Raw genomic sequence first — 24,832 nt, 5'->3', positions numbered from 1 at the left:
AGTAGATTGGCGATACATCCAAGTGATGAGATGTCTCTACGAAGCCGCTACAATGTCCGTCCAAGTACAGAATCAGCAAACAAGGCCCATACCGTTGCATCGATGAGTGAGACAAGGGGATGTTATTTCCCCGAAACTGTTCACTAATGCAATGGAGGATATGTTCAAGACGCTGAACTGGAAAGGACGCGGCATCAAAATCAATGGCGAACACATCTCTCACTTGCAATTTGCTGACGATATCGTCATCATGGCGGAAACGCTGCAGGACCTACAACAGATGCTGAACGACCTGGCTGAATCTTCTCTACGCATCGGCCTACGGATGAACTTGGACAAAACCAAGGTCATGTTCAATGAACATGTTCTACCGGGACCGATTGCGATACACGGCGCCGTTCTCGAAGTTGCTCGGAAATATGTATACCTCGGGCAGACATTGCAGTTAGATAGAAACAACTTTGAGGACGAGGTGAATAGGAGAATTCAGTTGGGTTGGGCTGCATTTGGGAAGCTACGTCGAGTCCTAACATCGTCGATCCCACAGTGCCTAAAGACAAAAGTCTTCAATCAGTGCGTCCTACCTGTCATGACTTACGGAGCCGAAACGTGGACACTGTCGGTACGGCTGGTTCACAAGTTTAAAGTCGCTCAGCGGGCTATGGAAAGGGCTATGCTCGGCATTTCTCTGAGGGATCGCATCAAAAATGAGGTAATCCGTCAGAGAAACAAGGTCATCGACATAGCCCACCGAATCAGCAAGCAGAAGTGGCAGTGGGCTGGCCATATTAGCCGAAGAACCGATAACCTTTGGGGTAAACGAGTTCTAGAGTGGAGACCACGCCTCGGCAAACGTAGTGTAGGACGTCCTCAGGCACGGTGGAGTGATGACTTGCGCGAGACGGCTGGCAGGAGCTGGATGCGAGAAGCCGAAAATCGATCTCAGTGGCGTGCACTTGGAGAGGCCTATGTCTAGCAGTGGACTGCGATAGGCTGATGATGAGGACCAGAATAATTCAACAAATCCAACATTCGTCTAGCTCGGGGATTTTTCAAAACAAACTTTTTCATTTTTGCAGTATTTTGATGACACTTTATTCTTAATCTATACAATTAACTCTATAGATATTAATTTAAAACAGAAAATCGCTTTATATTTAAGTAAACTCGTATTTATTGCAATTAAAACAGAGCGCAACACTTCACCACGAAATTATTGTCCGGTACTGATTTAAAGTAAACAAACACGGCGACTAGGCAGCACGTGCCGCGTACTCAGTATTATTCTATCCCTTTCGTTATCACTAGAAAAAAAGAAAGCGATGCGTATTGCATGTAGCTCGCGGTAATAGATAATACAGTAATCGTATGTTGAGTGTAAACATCGCCTCGGTAAACTATTGCAAAAGTAACTGTTAGTTTTTTTTTAAATATAATTTAATAGTAACTAGCATTACCATAATTTAAAAATAAAATGTCTACAGGAATAGTATTGTTAGAATATTTTACTATAAAATGAGTTTCCTGTTCTTTCTAGAATAATATCGTTATTGTGACAAATTGAAAATCTTATTTGCAGCGCTACCCGTAATCACTACTAGTGATGGTATTCACGTAAATAAGCACAATCAATCTGTAACAGAATAATAATGCTATGGTTATTATAAAAATTCTAGTTTGTAATATACTTATAAGAAAAATGTGAAAAAAAATTACAAGGTGTAAAAGAGTATGTACATGACGAATATGCAATAAAACGAAAAGCATCGTTATGTCACATTACGATATTATTCGGTGGGAGGAGCGAATAACAAGGATTTTCTTTTATTGAACTTCAAATGGAAAGTTGACATTTATTTGTTTATATTGAAGACTTTATTTTATACAATGTACACACTATACATACAAGCTGTTGATTTGCATCCGTGTCATAGTCAAAGACGTAATAAAAAATTGGTACGTAATTTTTTTTTTCGGAATTCCGTCAATGTCGTAGCCGTATTTGAACTTGACGCGTGTGTTACTTACTGGCCTTAAAACCGTGCTGCGCCCTCACACAAACGCAAACACAAAGCATACGCAACGATTATTCATAATTTTCATTCATAAAATTGGATTACTTCTGAAATACTACGACATTACAATAACAAAAAAAGCAGTACATATTAGCTATTTCCCGTCCACTGTAATTCCAATCGATTATTTATGTATTTTATGACCTCCTCCTGAAGTATGGCACAAATGCAAATCAACACCTTGTATATACAAACTTAAACTACTTATCTTTATACAAAACTAAAAATACATTTATTAATATTGTTAAATAATTTGGAAAGTCTGAAATTCAAATTTAAATTTTTGAGTGGTTCTGTTCGATTCACTATTCTGTTAATAGAGTAATCGAAATTCATTTTGTGTTCTCCTACTGTCTCTAAACAACTTTCTTTGAATACCGAAGGACTTTGGAACCAACCAACCAACCTACTATTAGGAAAATACCCGAAAAACCATTTACAAAATAAAAAAGCTTCACAAATAAGCGAATCACGGATTCAAATAGGTATACAAAAGTTACCAAAGATTTTGGATGGTTTACCAGTGGTCTGATAGTGCATAAAATCCTTTTGAAACGCGTAAAAAGTGACGTAATATGCTAAATGAGTCAGTGCTGCGCTAGCGCCGAGCACTTGCATTGCACATACAAATCAGTTCATTAGCTTTTTTTGTATCGACAACTAGGGACACAGTCGGTGCAAATTGTAAAGAGATGATTCAAAAACAAAAAAAAAACATCTTAAAAGTAGGCTTATCTTTGCAACTAGAAATCTTTAAAGTAGGGCCATAATTTTAAGTACCATGTGACCAGGGCATACTAGGGTTTGATGGTCAATTCTTTTTGAAGCCTCGCAGTTATTGATATTTTCTCGGGGCTACTTGCCCGGAAAAATACCTATATCCTTCCTTGACAAATGAGTTACCTATCACAGAAAGAGTTTTTAAAATAGTTCATTACATGAGATCATTCTATCTAAGAAACTCAATATAAAACTATCCCTATCGGTGTTTTATCACCGTAACCATTTCTATAGTACTACTTACTATTCCACATTCAATTAAACGTTTAACACAAACGTTAACAGTTCCATAAACTGTGTATGACGATTTCTCAATAAAAGCTGTGTTATAGAAACTGCAATAACACTTGAAAGAATGCTATAGGAAAAACTATCTCTCATACATTTCTTCATTGTCACTTGTAACCGCTAGTCAGAGGCGAGAACCATTTCCTTTTAAACAATCTACAAATGGATTCTATTTTTGTTATATTTGTTGAGTCTGTACTTTATGTCTGTGGCTTTAAATATAACTATGGGAAGGTTTACTTTCTGTCGAAAATAAAAACTTTAGCAAACTGCCTTTAATTTTACATTACTTCAATGTATTCTTCTACCTGTAGAGATACAGAATACCTACCCATTTGTTTTCAAAACATTTTGCTTTTCCTAATAATACCTGCTTCAGTCGAAACAAAGATTCGACTCAAGCTACTCTGGTTAAAAAATACAACCCTGTGACAGGCAGACCATATAAAAGATCTAAAACACATTTACTAGGGAAACCTAAAAAGAAACAAAAAGTTCCATCGTCTACAAAGTCCTGTCACCACCCCACTGGCCATATTTCCGCACGAAAAAAAATCAATGTCCGAAAAACAAAAAAAGTTAAAAAAAAAAAAAAACTTAAAAGAGTTTTTTATCCACGCTACGCAGCGTTACCGTTCAATGTGCACTCAGGATATTCACACAGTGTAACGTCCGTCCGGAATAATAAAAATGTAGAAAAAACTTACTAGAAGCATCATAAGCGGTATGTTTGGCAGAATAACTTGTGTTTTGTTTTTGTTTAGACACACATGTTATGTGTCTGTAAAGTTTTTTTTTTGTGTCGCGCTTTTATAAATCTGTAGACAAAAAGTAAAGTTGCCTTTATTTGAAATGCGAGAAACTGTTTGTTACTGTTTGTAGAGGCATTAAGGCGAAATCGAAAAATAGTTACGGTGCACATTAGGAACTACACACATATTAATCTACGTTATTCGACAATAATTTAATGACTAAATAATTAATCTAAAATGTCGATGTAATGCCAAAATGTTGCTATGTCATTGTATGGTTATAATAAAACCTTAACATAAAATTTTTTAAAATAGAATAATCACCAAACTGTTCTGATTTCAAACACCAAAAAAAGAAGTTCCCACTTCGAAATTTGAAAATCGAAGAACCAATCAGTCCAATTTCTAGAATCGGTCTATCGACGCCAACTTTGAACAGTAGGGAGCGAGCGCGCGCGTCACACGCACGCCTTCCCCGAAGTGCGCGCGCATTGCCGTGATCTGAAAACTGATTCGTTGCGTACGCGCCGGTTGTGCTGTGTATGTGTTTGTGATTTATGTTCAAGTGCGTGTAGATATTTATTTTTTGGGTGAGTTTATGTTCTATTTAGGATTTTTGGATGATCCTTTCCCTTTGGTGCAGTAAGTTTTTCTTTTTCATTTAATTTTTTGGTAACTTTTTAAAGTCACCTTAAGATTAGTGCATCTTCTAGCTAAATGTCTAATTCATAAATGATTACCCATAATGCGTTTATGAAAGAAATTAACCTTTGTCTCAATTGTTTATTTTCCCAAGAAATAGACGTGTTCAAAAGCATGCCTATGAAACTGACATTTGACACGCCCCGGGGATCTATTGTAATTTATATTCGGTCTTCGAAGGCGTGGCCTTGGGATTAGCCCCTGTTCTTACAGATTATTATTCTACTAGGAAACACAGTGTATAAATTGTAAGCAATATAATGTTCTTACAATGCTTTGCATTGGTTCTAATTTGACTGTTGATTTAAGAAGTTTTCGTTAACTAGATAGTTGCCGTTCGTAATAATAAATTATATCCTGCTACTAGTTTTACTGCTTTTGTAGTTTTGCTTTTTATTTACAAACATTGAGCAAACAAATTAAACATGTTTACCTAACAGCAAATGAAGGTAGTTTTCATTAAAATATTTGTTTTCTCCAAAAGCGTAGAGTCAAGTGTTTGTGACCATCGGCATAATAATTCATAAACTTCCGTTTAAACCCGTTAGTTAAGTAGGTACATATACCATTAGGAAATTCTGTTAGGAAATTGATTATTCAAATTTGAGTTTTAACTGGGTTTCATTTGTTCTAATATTTGTTTAGCTCGTGCCCAAGTAAGATACAGCCGCACGGGTGGATCGATCGTAAGGTTAAGCAACGCTTGGTGTGATCGATATGAGTGAATATTGGCAGTCATAACGGATAGTCAACAAGCCAAAAACGACTTATCAATTGATGCCCAGATTTCTAATGTTGAGGAAGTCAGATACGCAGTCGCTCCATCTAAAACACTGGTACTCAGCTTTTCTCAATATAAAATTCTAGTCAGCCTTTACGAAACAAAGTAACGTAAAGATTTGTTTTACAAAGCAACTTCTAGTGTTTATTAAAAAAACTCATTTCTCAGTGGGCAGGTTCTTTCACCGCGCTACGGGTCGTCAATTTTATGGAGTCTTGATCGCCTTTCCCCTCCGATTACAATCTTTAATCGGTTGTTCACCACATCCTTTATGGCGATAATAATCTCCTTTATAAATATGACATTCTCTCTTCCGATAACGATTATACTTTATGTATGGGGCTGGCCTTACTTACTAATATTGTAAGTGCGAAAGTAACTCTATCTGTCTGCCCGGCTTCCGCGCCAAAACTACTGAACCAATTTCATTTAAACTTTGACACACATATAGCCTAGAGTACAAAGGACAAATGCTATAGATATGAATGAGGATGGCTTGCTTGAGAAGCGGAAGGAGACCGAGGAAAAGATGGATCGATTGCCTGACAGATGACATGAACAAAAAGGCAGTGGATGTTAGTATGAGGACTGACTGAGAAGAATGAAAGAAGAGAACCGAAATAACTTGGAAACAGGATACTTAGGTAGAAGACAATTAGAAGCAACTTTCGTATCTTAAGACCAGTATTAATTTCATAGTTCAAATATGTATAATGTATGCAGATGCAAGTTATTGTAGCCTAATGTAAACACGACGGCATATTATGCAGTGCATAATTATGTTTGTTTTCAAACGTGTGCACGTATGCATCTGTATTACCAAGCTTTGAAGGAAATGTAAAGCAGGAACTCCAATCTTTTTGTTGTAGCTACTTTCTTTTGTTTTAGTCACACGTTGTGTGTTTTAAATCTGATGCTTCACACACAGTTTTGAAAATTAGGTATTTGCAAATAAGTTAAGTTCCTTAAGTTCATTGACCATGCACTACTAACTTTATGTCGAATATGCATATTAAGTTCAGTTTATTTGTGAAATAATTGGTACCAAGCTTATTCCAGAAACATTGTTGGTGTCTACTGTACCGTTAATACCAGCTTCAACATTTAAAAAGTGCACCATAGGTCCAAATAAAAAAACTAAATTCAGGTTCAAACCGCATTGAACCGGATTATAATGGATATTCCCCGCCCTAATAACTCACGCATGTCTGAGAAAGAATTAAAAATTGCATAAAAATTTTGTCCATAATGAGTAGTTGTTCGAACACTGGGCGCTTTCGTTGTGTTGTGTTGATTTATTATTTTTATGTGACCGTTGCTTGTGTGAGTGACTGTGGTTGTATGTATTTTCTTTCATGTACCTAGTTTCAAGTTGCTACTACATTTTCACTCTTATTCTAGTCTCCCATAAAAAGATACACGAAACGATATTTTTTTATTAAATGTAAATAGGTAGCCACAGCTCTTTATATCTCTGCTAAACTATGCTAAAAAGTTATACACTTCTTTAATTATTTTAATGATCTTTCAACAGGCTTCGACGCAATACTATAATTATGTCACCATTATTATAGTAAGCACAGACGCTCGTACTTCAAAATGGAAACCGACCACAAACCGTTCATTGATAGACAATTGAACATCCTTAATGAATACGTATAATGCACTAGCTTGGTCAAGCGGTTTCACCCGCTTATGTTATGTCAAGGGACTTTACTTTTCTTCTTAATTTGCCTGAAATTCATTGAGTAAAAGCCTCATTAATTTGTAGGTATTTTAAACGCACAAATATTAATGTTTGTTGGTTACGTTTTCACACTAAAACGGTTGAACTGATTGAGATATTTGGTACATGGATGTTATATTCGACTTCGATGCTGTTATATTCCACCTTATTTCAGGGAACGAATTTGTTCTCTCAGGATATAAACTTCTTGAGGTTAGCCTAAATAGAAAAAATGGGTACCTATTTCAAACGCAATTGGAAATATTATCTACATATTATGCCTTCTTCTCTTCTAAATACTTGAGCCCATCTTCTTCTGTGTCGTCACACACTTGGCAGAGTGGTCGTGGTCGTCATATCATGGTGGCAAGCTTCACAATCCGTCGCCACTCTTCTCGCACTGCACAAACAAACAGACGAACTCTTTACTTTTACTTAAGTATAGATGAAAGGCGCCACAGGTTCATGATTAAGTAATAGATAACGGTTCCCGGTACTTATTACTCACTACTCAGTCACTCACAGGACATTACCCGCATTTAAAACTCGTAAATTGGGACATTTACTCAAAAATATGTGAAAACTTCCTTAGCTTTGCTGAGCAGAGTTGTGGGAAGGACAGACAGTTTTTAAGAATATGTTATGTATTTTAAAATTTTAAAGTCGAATTTTAATAGAGTTTTTAAGAAGAATGGCATAGATAAATAAAATAATTACTTAAAACATTAATTTACATGTCTATTCGTTAAAGAGAAAGGTTTCAAGCTACTTTTTATTCGGGATTGCGGAAATGCGGAGTCGTTTCCATAGGAGGTAGGTGAACCTGCTGATGGAACCTAGATAAAAATAGTAGGAACACACAAAATATTAATAACATTGATTTATAATACTCACTTACTTGCTATGTATAAAGCTGAAGTATGAACATACCTTTTATACCATTATACTATCAAAAATAACCTCAAAACGCGTTAATATCTTTAGATCTTGAAAAATCTAAATACCTACAATGATAGATCCCGGTTACTAAGCAACATAAACAACAGAAACATAGATTAATATCACAAGAAACAAGAAGTGGAACAATCTAGCCTTAAGCCCATGTCGACGCATTCTCAACGCCTATTGATAAATGCTTCACTTTTTGTTCCAACTAAGTAAGAAAGATACACCTTGGTACATTATTCTTACATAGTTTACTGTAGTGTTTCAGAGGGCACGATAAACTGTAGGTCCCAGCTATCATTGAACATCTTTGGCAGTCATTACGGGTAGTATAGTAAGTCTGACAACCAGTCTTGCCTAGTGGTATTGGGTTGCGGAGGTCAGATAAGCAGTCGCTCCTTGTAAAACGCTGGTACTCAGCTGCATCCGATTGAACTGGAAGCCGATCACAACATAGCCGAAAAAAGGCAAGGCAGATAAGTAGGTACCTATATTATATTTCAAGAATAATTGTATATTTGATATAAGCCTGTGCATAAATGATCAAAAAAGGACCTATTCTATCTATTCAAACAAACTCACAGAGTAAAATTTAGGTCCTCTAATGAAGCCAAAGTTGCAGGTCTAACTTTGTTACTGGATTTCAGTCTAGCGCCGACATGTGACAATAACATTAAAGCTTTTACATGAGGTTGCTACAGTTAGAAAATAATGTGTCTAAAGAGCATTGTAAAGGTATTTACAAAAAGTGACAACGCTAAATCACCGCTTTTAATGAAATTTACTTTTCACATATGTACGAATTTATAACTTAAGTCTAAAGTTTAAACAAAAGGCATTTTACATTTACATGAAAATAAAATTATGAAATCTTTATAGCAATAAATACATTGTGTAGGTACAGTAACCCAGTAGTAGTATTTTTGATGTGAATTGAATGAATTTTTTTTTTAATAAAGACTAAAGACTTTTGACTAAAGTTTAAATATGCAATCTATCACCGACAAGCTACTTATACTTACTCCCAAAATCGAACTTCCAACACAGCATCAAGACATCTCACACTCAAAAAGATCCAATTTTCAAACAACACTTACTTAATTAAGTCTGAACTTCGGCTCTTTGTCCCCGCTACCGTTACTAAATCCTTGTTAAAAATCTGCAGTGTAAAGTCCAGTGGGGCAGTGAATCAAGTCGTTTGTCATGCTAATTCGCAGTTGCTTTAACATAGCAATTATATTTTTTTCACACCAGTTAAACTGTGTTTAAGACTACATTGAAGATTTTACTTGTTGTATTTTCTTTTTACTTTGTAGGATTTTTGAACCATTTTGTTTGGTGTGAAATTATTAGAGTAATATAATTATAAAACAAATGGTATATTGCTCTCTTCTAATTCATTCTGCAAATCCTTACTTATACTATAAGTCTACCTTTCGTGTAATCACGCTTAAATGACTGAACCAATCGGAATAAAAGGCTTTCCCAAGACAAAGGTTACTTTTTACCCTCGTGATGACTACTAGCTCACCCAGGACTCTTAAACCGCAGAAGTTAGGGTCAAATTAAATGTTTCTATCTAACCAAATTACCCCCTTTCTTCATCAAAATAGACCACAGTTCATATTCAATTTGCATTGCCACATCTTACGACTTACACATTCTTCAATAACCAGCCTTATTATACGAGTACAAATGAAGAACCATCTACAAGTAGTACCAAATCCAGACACGATGATACAATTATCTCAGAGCAGCTATTAAATTAAAAATACGGAGCAAACGGGTTTGTTCGCCCCATTATGAGGGAGCTTACACACGAGAGATCTGTACGCGCGGTTGTTCAATTTGCAGGCCACGCTGTCACGACTGAAGGGTCAATTTTTATAAAGCGACAAACAAATAACATTATAGCCGTTAATCTACGGTTGAGCAATATATGCATGAATGGGAATCGCAATAATATTATAAAGGCGAAAGTTTGTCAGTCTGTATTTTTGTTACTACCTACTCAACGCGCAAACGACCGGACGTTTTTTGATGAAACTTAGGTGAAGTATGAAGCATTAGTTTACACATCAGAACATGTGTCTAGACAATTTTTTATCCAGTCCGAAACCGCTGACGGAACCTATTTTCACCCTAAAGTACGGGTATATTGTCACAGCGTCCACGGCAAGCGGTGTGACGTCTCGACGTTGATTGAAATGCGTTGGCAATCTGAATTCTGTTTGGTTTTGTGTGGGCTTCCCACTGATGGATTGCTTCGGCTAGATTGTGGACTGGATTTTATATTCAATAGGCTTTTATATTTCCTGGTATGGAAAATATATTTTTTGTGGCTTGTGGAAATGGTTGAATAATTTTGATAGGTGCGCCACGATACAACGGTTCTATTTTGTTTTGTGTTCAATTAAATGCATAAAAAAAAATCAGGTGCTTAGGTTAGATACATTAGGATTATTATAAACAAAAAATTACTAAAATATGGCCCATATCAAAAACTATGTCATGAAAATTAATTCATTGGAATTCTCTTGATGTAATTTATCCATGGAGAATAATATCATACAAAGCTTCGCAATTACCACTTGTCTTAGCATTATAGCTAGTTATTAGCGTTTAATGAACAATTTTCTCACGACCTTTCGTTAATCTAATACAATGATAGCATAATGCTATGGATATGATGCAAGGCGACCCGATAGTTATTCAAATATTTCCTTCGTTGCACTTTTTCTTTATTTTTCAAGAATTGGCCAGTGACTTCGTCCGTATCCTAAGGGAAATGAGCCTATTTCCGTATCCAGGTTACCGTGTACCTCCATGCTAAATTTTATCTTAATCGGTTCAGCCGTTTAAGCGTGAAAGCTTATAAAGAAACTAACTTTCAAGTCACCTTAAATTGTAGGAAAAATATTTTAAATATCTCTGACTGCTTTTAAAAAACGGTCGACAACACAACCAGTATACACTACCTCTTAAAGACGAATTAAACTAATCTTAACCCGTAGCGTGGCTGAGGTAGTTTTGTGAATGAAATAGCCCCTAATTGGCCCTCCGGCTATTACTTTAAAGGTAGATAACCCTTTAAACGCTGCTTATAAATCGGTTGATGGGTATACCATGAAATATCGATGGGTACAAATGTACCCGTTTAAGTGCTAGTAAAAACTGTTATAAGCGTAAAATAAGTTATTTTTGAAGCGTGCGATAGCCGTGTCTGATAGGCAGGCGTGTTATTATGTTTCATATATATATTTTTAATAATAGAAATATATAAGTAGATATATATGCTTCACTTAGTTGTAAGATTTTAAAATGAATATCACATTGTCTGCATGCAGGAATTTCAAGCAATTACTATAAGACTAGCTGTTTCCTCGTCGTTTTACCCGTGTCCCGTAGAACCTTCTTTCAATACCCGGATAAAATATGGCCTATCTCACCCGAAAATAGTGCAAGAAGCAGTAAAATAATTTTTCAGTCGGTTCGGACCTTTCGAAGCCGTTTAGAATACCTGAAGGGCTTCAAAATATCCTCTTTATAATATTAGTTTAGAGATAAACATTTATAAATATAAAAGTAAGTTCATTACAATGTACGATAAATCATAAACTATCAAAAACATTAGCGTCAAAGAATAACGGCTTAGCTCCATAACTTATGCAAATCGAATAAGAATTTTCACATTACTTTTGAAGTTTCTGAAAGATCATTTTTCTTAATACCTAATCTGTTTTTGTTAAGAAAAGGATTATGTGTATTTTATACTTACATTTTTAATTACATTAATAAAATATAATTACAAATATGAACGGATTAAATAAAAACAACAATGTTGTTAAAACAAAATACAAATGACAATCGATTCTTGTCTAGATTGCACCCTCGGCTGAACCCCTTGGGAAACAACCTACCTATCCTTTGGCCAAACTTCATGTCAGCTGGCTCAGCAGTTTCAATTTGGAAGCGTAACAAACTCTTACAAACACAAATACAGCAAAAAAAAAACTAATTTTAGGTGCATCGGCCTAGAAGTCGGTGTCTAATGGATGTTACTAAGTTAATTTTGCCACCGACTTCTAGGCCGATGCACCTAAAATTAGTTTTTTTTTGCTTTTTATTGTTTTTGGAAGTCGGTTTTATTTTTTTGTAAAAAAGATTTTTATTTACAGCTTTTCAGAGATACGAATAGTTGTCACTATCCATATAAGTGGAAAGTTCTTATCAATACAAAGAATATAAGCCCAAACACGAGGTAGTTTACATATTCAGTTGTCGAGTTCCCTCGACCCTCTCTGGTCTCCGTCATCAGGTCAGCTCCAAACCTTCACTGTTGAATAGTGCTTTCAAGCATACACTTTAGTGTCAAGTTTTTACCCTATGTATGCCTACAACTTCCGAAGGTTGCCCTCGATTTCTCAGGGTTTCCATCATCAGATCCTGACCTGATGACTATGGGACCAACTGGCAGCTATTCCGAGTCGAACAAAATAAGAATCACGTAAATCGGACTATAACCCTCGGAGTAATCGATGTAGATACATAGAAAAAAAAAAAAACATACCGGCCGAATCGAGAACCTCCTCCTTTTTGGGAAGTCGGTTAAAAATGTTTTAATTCACAGATAACAAAAAGCAATAGAAATTCGACTAATTGAACAGCAGCAACAGTGCATTTAATATCAATACAGTTATCCATCCTGTGTGGTTCACTCGCGTTATGATCTTCCGGTGTCAGTAACACCGTTACCACCCAAATAAATATAATTAGGTATCTATGTACGTTACCTATGTAGTCACGTATGTTATCTACTCATACTTCCTAAGCGTGGACTCAATTATGTACCGTTTGTTGTAATCAATCATGGCATTTATCCGACAAAAAAGACGGTTTATAAATATCACGGTGTTTGTCTCAAATCCGCTCTGACGTAGAATTGTAACAATGACTGCTACTGAGTAGCATTCGGGGACGTAGACTTTACGTGCCCTCCCAGGCGCGGTGATGTAACACCAACTACTTCCGGACTTGAAGCTAAAGACAGCCTGAGGTCCCAACTTGAGGTCCCAAGTTCGATTCCCGGTTCGGACGACATTTGTGTGATGTACATGCTTGTTGGTGACCTGAGTGTTACCATATGTACATAAAATACCTTTGTAGTTTATCACTGTTTTAACACCCATAACACAAGGTAATCAACAACTTACCATGGGGATTACCGACCGTCTGTGAAAAGATGTCCCTAATAGAATGGTACAAAACTCTCTCAAAGCATATCAACAGTCATTAAGTAAAGAGAAAACAAACGCCTCCTCCTCCCTTTTCCCCTCTCTACGAAATGCCACCTAATTATTTCAAACACACCAACAGCACAGTAGCGCATTATCACCCATATCCAGTAACCAATTAATTATATAAAGTCAACATTACACTTGCTGGAAAGTGCGTGGGAACAGCTTGGAGCAACTGGTACCAGTACACTTCCGTGCCAACGTTTTTATTAAAACCTTATTGGTATGTTTTGTCGTTAGGATTTCCTTTGAGAGTGGTGGTATCATTATTTTTGTCGCTGCTTGGCCTAGAAATGTTATTCTATTTTTCTGCACTGTTGGAGTACGCACACTACAAACTTTTAGTCCGCCGATAGTTAGTTTGGGCTCATAAATCAGTATGAAGATGAATGGTACAGTAAAGTACACCCGTAACAAAAAATTGGTATTTATCCAGTAGGTAGGCGATTCAGAATGATAATGATTCAGCTGTCTTTACAGTTAAATGGTGCAATTCACCTTTAGGTGATCTTCACACTGCCCCGCATCACGCTGCATCTTGCGTGTCGGCGCACCTACGCGCGTTCCTGCGGGAGTGCAGATCTGCATCATCGTGCGGGTTTTTTACGCACTCACGCGCGTAGGTGCGTTTAGTAGATTCACGCACGGCGGCTTCCATTTTCAAATATACACGTCACGCCCATTCAAAATCACGCGCAATGCGGGCGGCAATGCGGGATTCAGTGTGCCATACCTTGCGTCTCGCCCCGCACCTACGCGCGGGGGTGCGTGTTTCTCCGCATGTATGTGCGTGATCCGCATGAACGCGCGTGGATGCATTTTCAGTGTGTTGGACTATGCGTGTTTTCCATACAAACGGAGATATTTACAAGCAACGGAAAAAAACGCACCCACGCACTACGCTGCATCATGCGGGGCAGTGTGATAATCGCCTTAATCTTATTATTTTTAGCATGAACAGTTTCTGCACATGTGTGAGGCGTCAAACGGCTAACTTCACAACTGCAGAGTTATTTTTTCGCTATCAGTATCAGCTTTGAAAGGAATCATTGATTCACACATACATTTCATCTGAGACACGTTTTATTGTTATAAGTCGTAAATAATAACGGAATAGAAATTATAAAATTATCACATCAATAACTTCGTATTTAATTACCTGTCTATTATGGAGTAATTAATATTAATTATTGATTACAGAGACGTTTAGGTGTCGGTGTTTTTATTAAAAAACATTATTTTTATTACAAAACATTATTTTTATTGACTCATAAAATTGACATTAAGTTCATAGTTCTATATAAAATAATTAAATGCAGTTCTTCCGGAATAAAACTGGCTGATGTAGCTATTATTTCGATGTACAAGCTGTAAACTATTTCATCAAAATCCGTCCAGTCGTTTTTGCGAAAGAGAGTCTCAAATACCTTGTAATAATATTGTGGTCTAAATCCACAGTGCCAATAAAATCTCGTTAAAATAATAGAAACAGATTTACTTAGTACTTTTGCTTTTGGAATAGTTCAAGTGAAATCAGGTAATAGTAACTGAAGCGTTAAATTCCTTGGGATTAACATTTACACTCGGACCTCTCGGTCACGATTCTTCCGTATACAGGGCACTGAGTCGTACTAAAGGTCTTTATACACCAGCACTTGACGCGCGATTTTTTGTCGCACGTTACATTTTTTTTGTGTCTTCAGATTTATTTTATAACTAGCTTCTGCCAGCGACTTCGTCCGCATTAAATTCGGATTTTGTGTAAAGAGAGGAAGAAATAGGTACTACACACCAGCCAATCCAATTCTAAATCTATGCGTACCTACCACTACTTCACGTAAAAAGAAATAAAATGTAAACTATGGTATTATTGTAATAAAACGAATATTTAAACACTACCAAAATAACGAATTCCTACCTATTTTATAAAATAACAACAAAAGCAAGTTTAAAATAAATTATAAGGTTTGTTAATATCAATTATTGTCAGTCAATAAGGTTGAACTTGAACACTCTGAACGTCTATTCGCACCAATCGCATCAACAGCCAAATAATGTATGAAGCTCGCGCAGCCACCGCGCCGTGAGCCGCGTCGAGCACGGCGACCGTTACACAAAAATGATGTTGATGTTGATGTTCAGAGTGCTTAGTGCGAGTTTTCGTGAATTTTTTTACGGACTCACATGAGAGCGCGTATACTAAGATTTGTATGCAGTGTTGCCAACTTAGTGGATTTTCCACTAATACTGGTGGTTTAAGTCCCCTATTTAGTGGCGAAATGTTGAAAGTACTGCGGGTCAAGTAGCGAAATGTAAGTTTTGTGGTACAACTTTAAGGAGTTACTATGGAGATTTGAAGTCTCACGGAATGTCAAAAAAGCATCTACAAAACAAAAAGGTGAACGACTACTATATAATTATATTAAGTACTCATTCATTGGTCAAATGCGTAACTAAACAATTTGTGAAACTACTACGCCGATTATAATTTGTGAAGGATTCGGATCGGGTCGGATGAATTGCTAAACAGATGTAATGCTTTGTCTGTTTTAATTTTCTATCGTTGCCGAGTTACATCTTTGGATGATTAAATTGTTTTAGGTTACAATAAAATATAAACAATATTTTTTTAGTGGTGAATTTGGTGATTTTAAGTGTGGGATAAATTTTTGTTAGTGGTTTTCTGGTGGTTTTAAAAGTTGACTCTGGTGGTAAGCTTCTACAACTGTTGGCAACACTGTTTGTATGGAACAAAAACAGGTTCCAATTTTTGACACTAGGTGGAGCTGTTTTTGTTCCATACAAATCTTAGTATACGCGCTCTCATGTGAGTCCGTAAAAAAATTCACGAAAACTCGCACTAAGCACTCTGTTGCACATTGTTGTAAGGGTTTGTTCAGACGACGCGTTCTAATGTGCGCTTAGTCGGCTACGCTTATACCTACGTATTTATACCGTGGATTGGGTCCGTCCTGTGTACGCGTATCTGACTACGAGCAGGTAAATTGGAACTACCAGTCTATTTAAAAAAATCTTTTGGTTGCACATACCAACCATAACTTTTGAAAGATACAGCGTGTCTTAACATTTAAATTTTTGTCCTTATAGCATGATATTCACGCGCGATGGCTTATTACCGTATTTCATGTATAACTTTGGTTTTTCTTTACCGATTTATATGATTTTTTTTTATTGAATAGGTAATAACGTTAACCTTTATTATTTAGTATGAGTCAGAGTCTAAGAAACGTAATAGTAGACAAATATAATCAGAAAGTTCTGAACTACTAAGCTATCGAGACTTACACGTGTTATTGTGAGTCAACCATAAAAGGTAGACATATGCTGTCAAGGGATGTTTTTACATAATTTTAAGAAGAACATTTCCGTCATACATGGTTTTGAGGTAGCTTTAACCATTAAGGCTGCACACGCGACGGAAGCTTAAAAAATGGAGTAACTTCTCCCATTTTCCCAACATTTCCCTTCACTGCTCTGCTCCTATTGATCGTAGCGTGATGAAAAGTATCCTATAACCTGCCCAGGAGTATGAAGAATAATTGTATCAAGTTTCGTTTAAATCCGTCAAGTAGTTTTTGTTTCTATAACGAACATACAGACAGACAGACAGACAGACAGACAAAAATTTTACTGATTGCATTTTTGGCATCAGTATCGATCACTAATCACCCCCTGATAGTTTTTTTGGAAATATATTCAATGTACAGAATTGACCTCTCTACAGATTTATTATAAGTATAGATATCGTACAGGTTTGATAGTAATTGCTGACAAAAATTAAAATGTTAAGTCACGCTGTATCTTTCAAAAGTTATGGTTGGTATGTGCAACCAAAAGATTTTTTTAAATAGACTGGTAGTTCCAATTTACCTGCTCGTAGTCAGATACGCGTACACAGGACGGACCCAATCCACGGTTTAAAATACGTAGGTATAAGCGTAGCCGACTAAGCGCACATTAGAACGCGTCGTCTGAACAAACCCTTACAACAATGTGCAACAGAACGCATATAATGTACCTATGTGCATTAATCTCATCTGGGAAACGGTTTCACTGAGCTAAGCAGATGCTAATTGGTTAATAGTTAGTACTACTTATCGGCTCGGAATGAATGGGGTGGGAAATGGAATGTGTCGGAAATCGGTCATGAAGGTATGATGCAAAAGGTATTTCTGAAGAGTTGATGTATTATGAGATAGAGTCCTTGGGAAAAGGTCACTGTTTTGTAGATACAAAACTTGCAAAAATACAGCCAATCGTGAAGACCATTGCTAATGTCTTTTTATCCAAAATTAACCCTTTATATCTAAATACCCTATGGTTAAGCGTGCATAGCATATCTATAAACTACATATCAACTATATACTCCCAATCTAGGCTATCGATTTATTGTATTTGAGAGAAAAAGAATACTACGTAATTCAAACAAAGCTATGTATATTGATCTGGAACCCTATACCTTGGTACTTTACTTATAAAAAAGCAAACAACCACAATGTGATTGTATGAAAGTGTCGGGAATATTTCACAGGATGTTGTGGCGTGAGGTTTATAGAAACCATCGATATCAACCATTGTTAATGCTGGGAATCACTTTGTTTTGTTTCTCTTGAGATATAATAGCGTCAAAAGTAGGCACGGACGATCGTTGCTTGTTTCAATTTAAATGAAATATTTGTCAGAGACTGTCAATAGTACGGACACTAAACGTCACGCAAGCGCGCCCTCTGGTGGCGTTTCCGGTGAAACAACATTTTGGCGCGCTTGGCAGAGTAGTGGCGGTCAGCGTGGCGTCCGCAGAGCTCAGTCTTAATCGAGTCTTGGTCGAGGCTTCGTCGAGTCTTCGTGGAGTTGTCGCGTTACTGCCTTTCGTTACGTATAGTGTACCTAGTGTTATTGCCTAGCGTTGTAGTACCGTTGTAGATCCATATTGTAAAGGTTATTGTAATGGTTTTTCTAACCTAACAGACAGACATGTGTTGCTGGGGAGTTTGTTCCGCCACTTCTTCTCCCCAGCCAAAACACATAGGAAGTGGCGAAGGGCGGGCGTTTTGGGGGTTGTCTTTTGTTCTGACTAATTTGAATAAACGTTTGAGTTTTTGAGTTTGTTTGAGTTTTGAGTTTCTTTGAATTATCTCTTTGCTTGATTACCCTAACTGATGTCGGACGATAGTGCCATCCTGATGACGCCTCCGACATATTTATTTTCACTAAAATAAAATATGATTTAATCTGAACCCGCAACTGAGCTGAAAAACTGGGGAAAAGCTATTTCATCCGGATTTAATCTGATTTGGAAACCAGGTTTTAAAACATTCACGCGCGTGCCATACCCAGGCCATATAGGTCATATAGGCTTTTAGCTTTACAATCGCACAAAGTCTCTTTCTTTCTTTTACATAGCACTCTTACCAAAGAAGCCTACGTAAGGCTCCTACGGGATAGGGATAAAACCATTGTAAGAAGTTAATCTATAATACTTATAAACATATTATTAGTTAGTATTATTGGTTAGTATTATAGATTTATAGACCGTTAAAAATCAAAAGGTAGTCCTATTTAAACCGCCATTCGACCTGTAGAAATACGTTTTTTAGTCGTAATTTATCACCGCAAGGGGACAGGTCCAAAAACGTTATTACATCACTTTTTACTTTGCCAACCGAACTGAAAATTTCTATTTCGTCTGAGAGTCTTTACATTAAAAGATAAAATATTCCTACATTAAAGATATTAAAATGGCGCACTGGGAATATATAAATCAGCCTTGAGCTTGATATTATACATTTATTATTTTTTTGCTCATTCTAATCTACCTCCTGTAATATTTTTTCTTTAATTTATTACTATTCTTGAATTTTTGCTGATTGCTACAAAACAGGGATGTTAGCGTATGATCTCATATGGAGGAAACGTAATTACATAAGTCAGTGATCTATGAAAGATAATAAACTTGAATGAGCGTCTGAAAGCTATTTAAAAAGAACGATTGTCGATAGGTACCATCCCAATATTTTTCTGCGAAATTACTAAAAGCTGACAAAATGGTCTTTCAAAAAACCGCCTTAAAAGAACCAAATAAAAGCCACTGACCTATATAAATGGATTTTTCTGAAAAAACTCGGTGCAAAACCAAAACTTTCCTTTTTAATCATGGACCAAGGTTAAAATGTCTTCGACTGTTCTCGTAAAACACAAAAGTTATTCAAAACTCCTCAAATATTACTACTGAGACACAAATAAGAATCATTCAGAAGGTTCATATAACGCTTTTATGGGGACTCCATAATACAAGACTTATTGGTGAGTTACTCGTGGTATCACTCATTTTCCAGGGAAACCTTTTTCGTATCTACCTACGCGGATCAGCCCCGGATCTAGGGGGGGGCAAGCCGGGGCCCATGCCCCGGGCGGCAAATTCAGGGGGCGGCAAAATCAGGCGGCTGCCTGATTTTAAATCCTACATCACAGATTACCATAATAGTTACCTACAGGACCGTCTTAACCTATGGTGCAGGGTGTGCGAATAACCCGGGCGCCTCGGTCTCAGGGGGCGCCACGGGACGCCCCACCACCAGAAAATTTCGATGAAATTACACCCGTTTGATAAGGAAGTTCCATTGTATCATGATACTGACAAGCAAAGTTTCAAAAAAAGTCGCCTTCGCTATGTTTAATTGATCATTTTGATTATTTTTCATAACATCCTCCAAATAAGTGAAAAAATTCTCGCTCGCTACGCTCGCGGTTAAATTACCATTTCTGTACTGTTTTTCTGATGGTTTATTATTTTTACGCACCCAATCAACGAACACAAATAGCACTCGCTCTAATCACGGTTTCTTTTTAATTGTACATGATTCCCAGTTTAATTTGTGAGTTTCAAACAAATAACTTAAAGAAGTTCGCGCTCGCTGCGCTCGCGGCTACTTGTTGCTAGACAATGTAGGTACTTTTGTGTCGTAGACTCAAAAAATGTAGCGCTCGCGGCTACTTGTTGCTTGACAATGTAGGTACTTTTGTGTCGTAGACTCAAAAAATGTAGCGCTCGCGGCTACTTGTTGCTTGACAATGTAGGTACTTTTGTGTACTCAAAAAATTTCGCGCTCGCTTCGCTCGCGCAATGTTACACAGGCATTGCCTTATTGGCTTCATTAGCCTAATCCGCGCTATCTTACCTTTTATAAGTCAAATGTAGCAAAAAATATATTTATGGAGTCCTCAAAAACAAAAAAGTTTGCGCTTCCGACTGCTTGCTACTACTACAGCGCTTTTTACCTACTTATTAACTTTTTGTGTACATTAATCTGTCTAGAGTAGCGGCTTTAGGGTAGGGCGCGGTAGGGCGACGGCCCAGGGCGCCGGACATAAGGGGCGCCGCAGGCGCCCCCAACCTATCCTTGATCAGAATTTTACTCCTATTTTTGTTTTAAATTTCATCAAAGATCGCAGCTTACAACTGTATCCAAATGTATGGATAGCATCAGGGCCGCCTTAACCTATGGTGCAGGGTGTTCGAATAACCCGGGCGCCGCGAGCTCAGGGGCGCCGCGGTACGCTCCTGGACCAAGAAATTTCAATTAAATTAATGTATTGTCATACAATGCCGCGCGCGTTAGATACACTACTTTTATGTCCCAAAACTCAAATTTTCGCGCTCACTTCGCTCGCGGTTTCTTTACTTTACACTTAAATTTTTTTTCACATATAGCTACTTTTTAATTTAATGTCCCAATACTCAAAAAAATTCGCGCTCCCTTCGCTCGCGGCTTCTTCACTTCACAGTCGCCTTTTATTTTTTTTAAGGACTTTTAGTGATCCAAATCTCAAAAAAGCTTTTTCGGGCTTGCTTCACTTTATAGTTGTTTTTATTTTTGAAATTTTTTTTGTCTACCCTAGCAAAAAGGTAGCGTCGTTTTTAAGTCCTTTTATTAATAAGAAAGTAACTTCTAGTTTTTATTTATGGTACTACTTTAAGTCCCAAAATTTTAATTCATAGGCGCCAACACCAACAAAGAGTTATCTACGTTTTCGCTACATTTTAAGTCATTTTTGTTTTGAGTTCTAAAATATAACAAAAAATTTCGCGCTCGCTTCGCTCGCGCAATCACAACCTGTGTTCCCGTGTTTTTGCATTCACCAACCAGCAATAACTTATGTACGATTGGGCTATATTTTTGGTAATTTTTGCTTTGACTTGTTACTATAAAAAAAAAATCGCGCTCGCTTCGCTCGCGCAATCGGTAACTACATATGTCTCTGTTTTTCGTATGGGTTTGAATTGCAGTTGGGGGCGCCGTAGAAATCTCGCCCAGGGCGCTAGTAGAGTTAAAGCCGGCACTGTCTATCTCGACTTCATAACTTAAACCTGGCGAACAGTTTGAGCCTACAATGATTTGGACACATTTTTTTAAATCCTTTACCTACCAAAAAAGTGACTTTCGTTGGTGAAAATAAACATAAGTACGTAGGTAGGCGGGGCGGCATTTTTCAGTTTTTGCCCCGCCTAAAAAAAATTGAAGATCCGGGGCTGACGCGGATAAGCTTCCCAAAAGTGAAAGAATTTTTGAAATCGGTTCAGGAGTTTCGGAACCATTGGGGCATCAAAATAATGCTTACCTACGTAAGTTTTGCAGTGCCAATAACCAACTTCAGATCAGCAAAGCTAATCGAATACTCGTATGCGGAAAACTGAATGTGGAAAGTAGAAATTTTCTTTTTTAAAGTTAACCTTCTGAAAATCGGTGCTGGTTGGATGGTCACAAAAAGTCTTAGCTTAAGTAATCCTTATTTGCTCATCTTCCCTCACTTTATAAGAAATACAAACTTTATATTGAACGGTATCCAGTTGGTTTCCTATAACAAACTGGCCCGAATTTTAGGGTACCGTTGGCAAATGTGAAAACGGCAATCTACAATCTACATTTTTAAACATCCCAATATTTTAATGGCCCGGACCGTGTTGGTCAGTTATTGGCGAGACTATATCGTTTGACACGCTTATAATATCAAGTCAATATAATATCAAGCTTATAGTCAAGATGCATATTAAAACTTTATTATACAAAAAACAAAACACTTTCTAAATATGTACTTTAGTGTGTGTGTGTGTGTGTGTGTACTTTAGTACTTATCTATGTATTCATCAAAACATATTTTACTTGTAAAATAAATAAGTTAACTCGCACCTATTCAGTTTTTGCAATTATAATTTCATATTGCAAATCTCACCGTCAAGTTTGACAAACTTACTTCGCTTAAATATTAATGGGAAAAATTTACAGTTGCTTGTGAACTCGCTATAGACGAGGGAATTTGTAATTTTTTCATATTTTTTGTCCTAAGAGACATTTTGAACTTTTTAACAAAAATACATATTTCACATAGTGGTTTGTGTATAACTTGGTGATAAAAAGCTAGTTTAATTAGAAAGTTTTTCTTTCACAGGTGGGGCGCTTAGCTCCGGATGGTGGAAAATGCAAACAAAAAACATTAACCTAAGCCAAGAACAAAGAAACAAAGACAATAGTGAAACACAGGTAAATATTTTATTCTTTCTCCTTCAAAGACAGGCTGTAACTACTTGGAGTTAAATCCATTTATTTTTTAATTACATACGTGTATTAGCAAAATGTTACAGGAATTCAAATTATATTTTAGTCAAAATGTCCATAAAACACGTGGCGACATCTACGAATACATTACCATACTAATACACTCATTAACACAACCACCTTTTCTATTAGTACACACTAGTACACCTAGATGGCGCTGTACTCAATTATGTCTCTTCATGTATGTTCAATAACATAGCTGTTTGTCCGTTCCAACAGAAAATGGGCCGTCAGGATCCTCAGGGGCTGTCAATTGAAGGGTCAGTGGACGATCAGGCGACATACCTGAACCAAGTCACGGCTCCGGCCATCGGTTCCACGTATTTCGGTCAGTATGCAATATGAAAATTAAATAGCAAAGCACACTTCACACGGCGAGCGGTTCTTTGAATCGTTTTTATTAGAAGGATTGGTTTACATTAATTTCTGTTTGATGGGTGATGGGAGTGGAGTTTGTTTTGTGTAATTTGCATGATATAGGTACTGTTATTTAATTCTATGACTTCTGATAATAGCGTACTTATCAATTATTATTTAAACGATATAAATAAATGTTTCCTATTTCTACAATATGAAACATTATTTTATTATTGCTAAATTGTGGTGTAGGTATGTATTATTGGACACAAAACTGCGTTATCGTTTAGGTAACTATGGGAACGTCCCCAAAGGACCCCAATCCTGAGATCAATTCTTAAGAAAACTTAATTCTTAAAGTAAACCAAATTAAACCCTTGGAAACATTCTTGTCTTATTAATTCCAACGATGTCTTTCATAATATTGTGATAACAATATTTATTTAATACTTTCTAATAAAACAGAGCACACAAAACCCAATCCAATGTGAAGAATCTAGCAGCCTTCATGAATTACAATCAAAAATGAACTTTATGTTCTCAGCTACACTGTGCAATATTGCTTGTAGAACAACCAACCCTTAGGTCAACCATTTTTTTTAACAAAGAACACGAACTTCCACCACATTCTATCATTTGAAACCGTCTATTTTTTTACTAATTCATGCATCCTATAACAAAAAATGTGTGAGCGAGACGTAAAATGCAACAGGTTGAATTTCTATAGGTGTAAGAGAGACAGCTATATTGTAGTTCTGTCACGTTTTCCAGCTGTGTAGTGGCGGTAAACTTTTGGAACAACTTATAAGGATTCTTTGTCAGATATTCGGTAATATTGTTCAATTAAACTAGTGACATTAACTACTAGTTAGACTATGTCACTAAATAGGAAATTAGAGCCTAGTTTTTACGTATCATTTTCTCTAGTAAAAAGTATTTAGCTATCATTTTCATGGCATACACTAAAGGTGACAAAGCGACTACTAAGTGTTGATATGATATAGGTACAATCTGATTTCTTTTTTCAAACATCAATTAAATAAAGTTAATTAAAACAACATTAAAGTTATAAATTACATCACGAATTTTAACTTCGTACATAGAATAAATACTTCTTCCGTAAGGCTGTATCGAGCACAGTGCAACACAGTGTATGCGCAGGAGTCGACATTGAACAGCCGACACCGGCAGACGTACCGTGCGTGATCAGAAAACTTATCTCAGATCGAAATCACAGCCTCAATCGACATACGTGTGTTCGACACGGGAATACATTCTTACAACCTTACGTCAAAAATATCCCAATTTAATTCTTTTAGTTTTATTTTTCTACAGTGCACAGTGGTAGTTTTGAGTTTCGTGTGTGGAAAAAATGTTTCAGTGAATACAAAGTGTGTGTTGATTTTTTTCGGTGTTGTTTTCTGTGTTTTTGTGTGTCGAAAATTTGTCAAGCTGGATCCTCGAAGAAGAGGGATTTTGGGCTCTCCCTCTCAG

The 24,832-nt window shown here is 36.7% G+C and overlaps 1 long non-coding RNA gene across 1 annotated transcript; it reads left to right on the top strand.

Moving 5' to 3' along the window:
• The first annotated feature begins 4,341 nt into the window (after window positions 1-4,341).
• On the top strand, window positions 4,342-23,475 carry LOC124636511. Its single transcript, XR_006985135.1, has 3 exons — window positions 4,342-4,485; window positions 22,815-22,906; window positions 23,201-23,475. It is a non-coding gene; the product is annotated as an uncharacterized LOC124636511 (long non-coding RNA).
• Window positions 23,476-24,832: the final 1,357 nt, after the last annotated feature.

Source organism: Helicoverpa zea, chromosome 14, assembly GCF_022581195.2.
Source record: "Helicoverpa zea isolate HzStark_Cry1AcR chromosome 14, ilHelZeax1.1, whole genome shotgun sequence".
Lineage (NCBI taxonomy): Eukaryota > Metazoa > Arthropoda > Insecta > Lepidoptera > Noctuidae > Helicoverpa > Helicoverpa zea.
The sequence above is the reverse complement of the archived record's forward strand: the minus strand, read 5'-3'. Positions and strand labels throughout refer to the sequence as shown.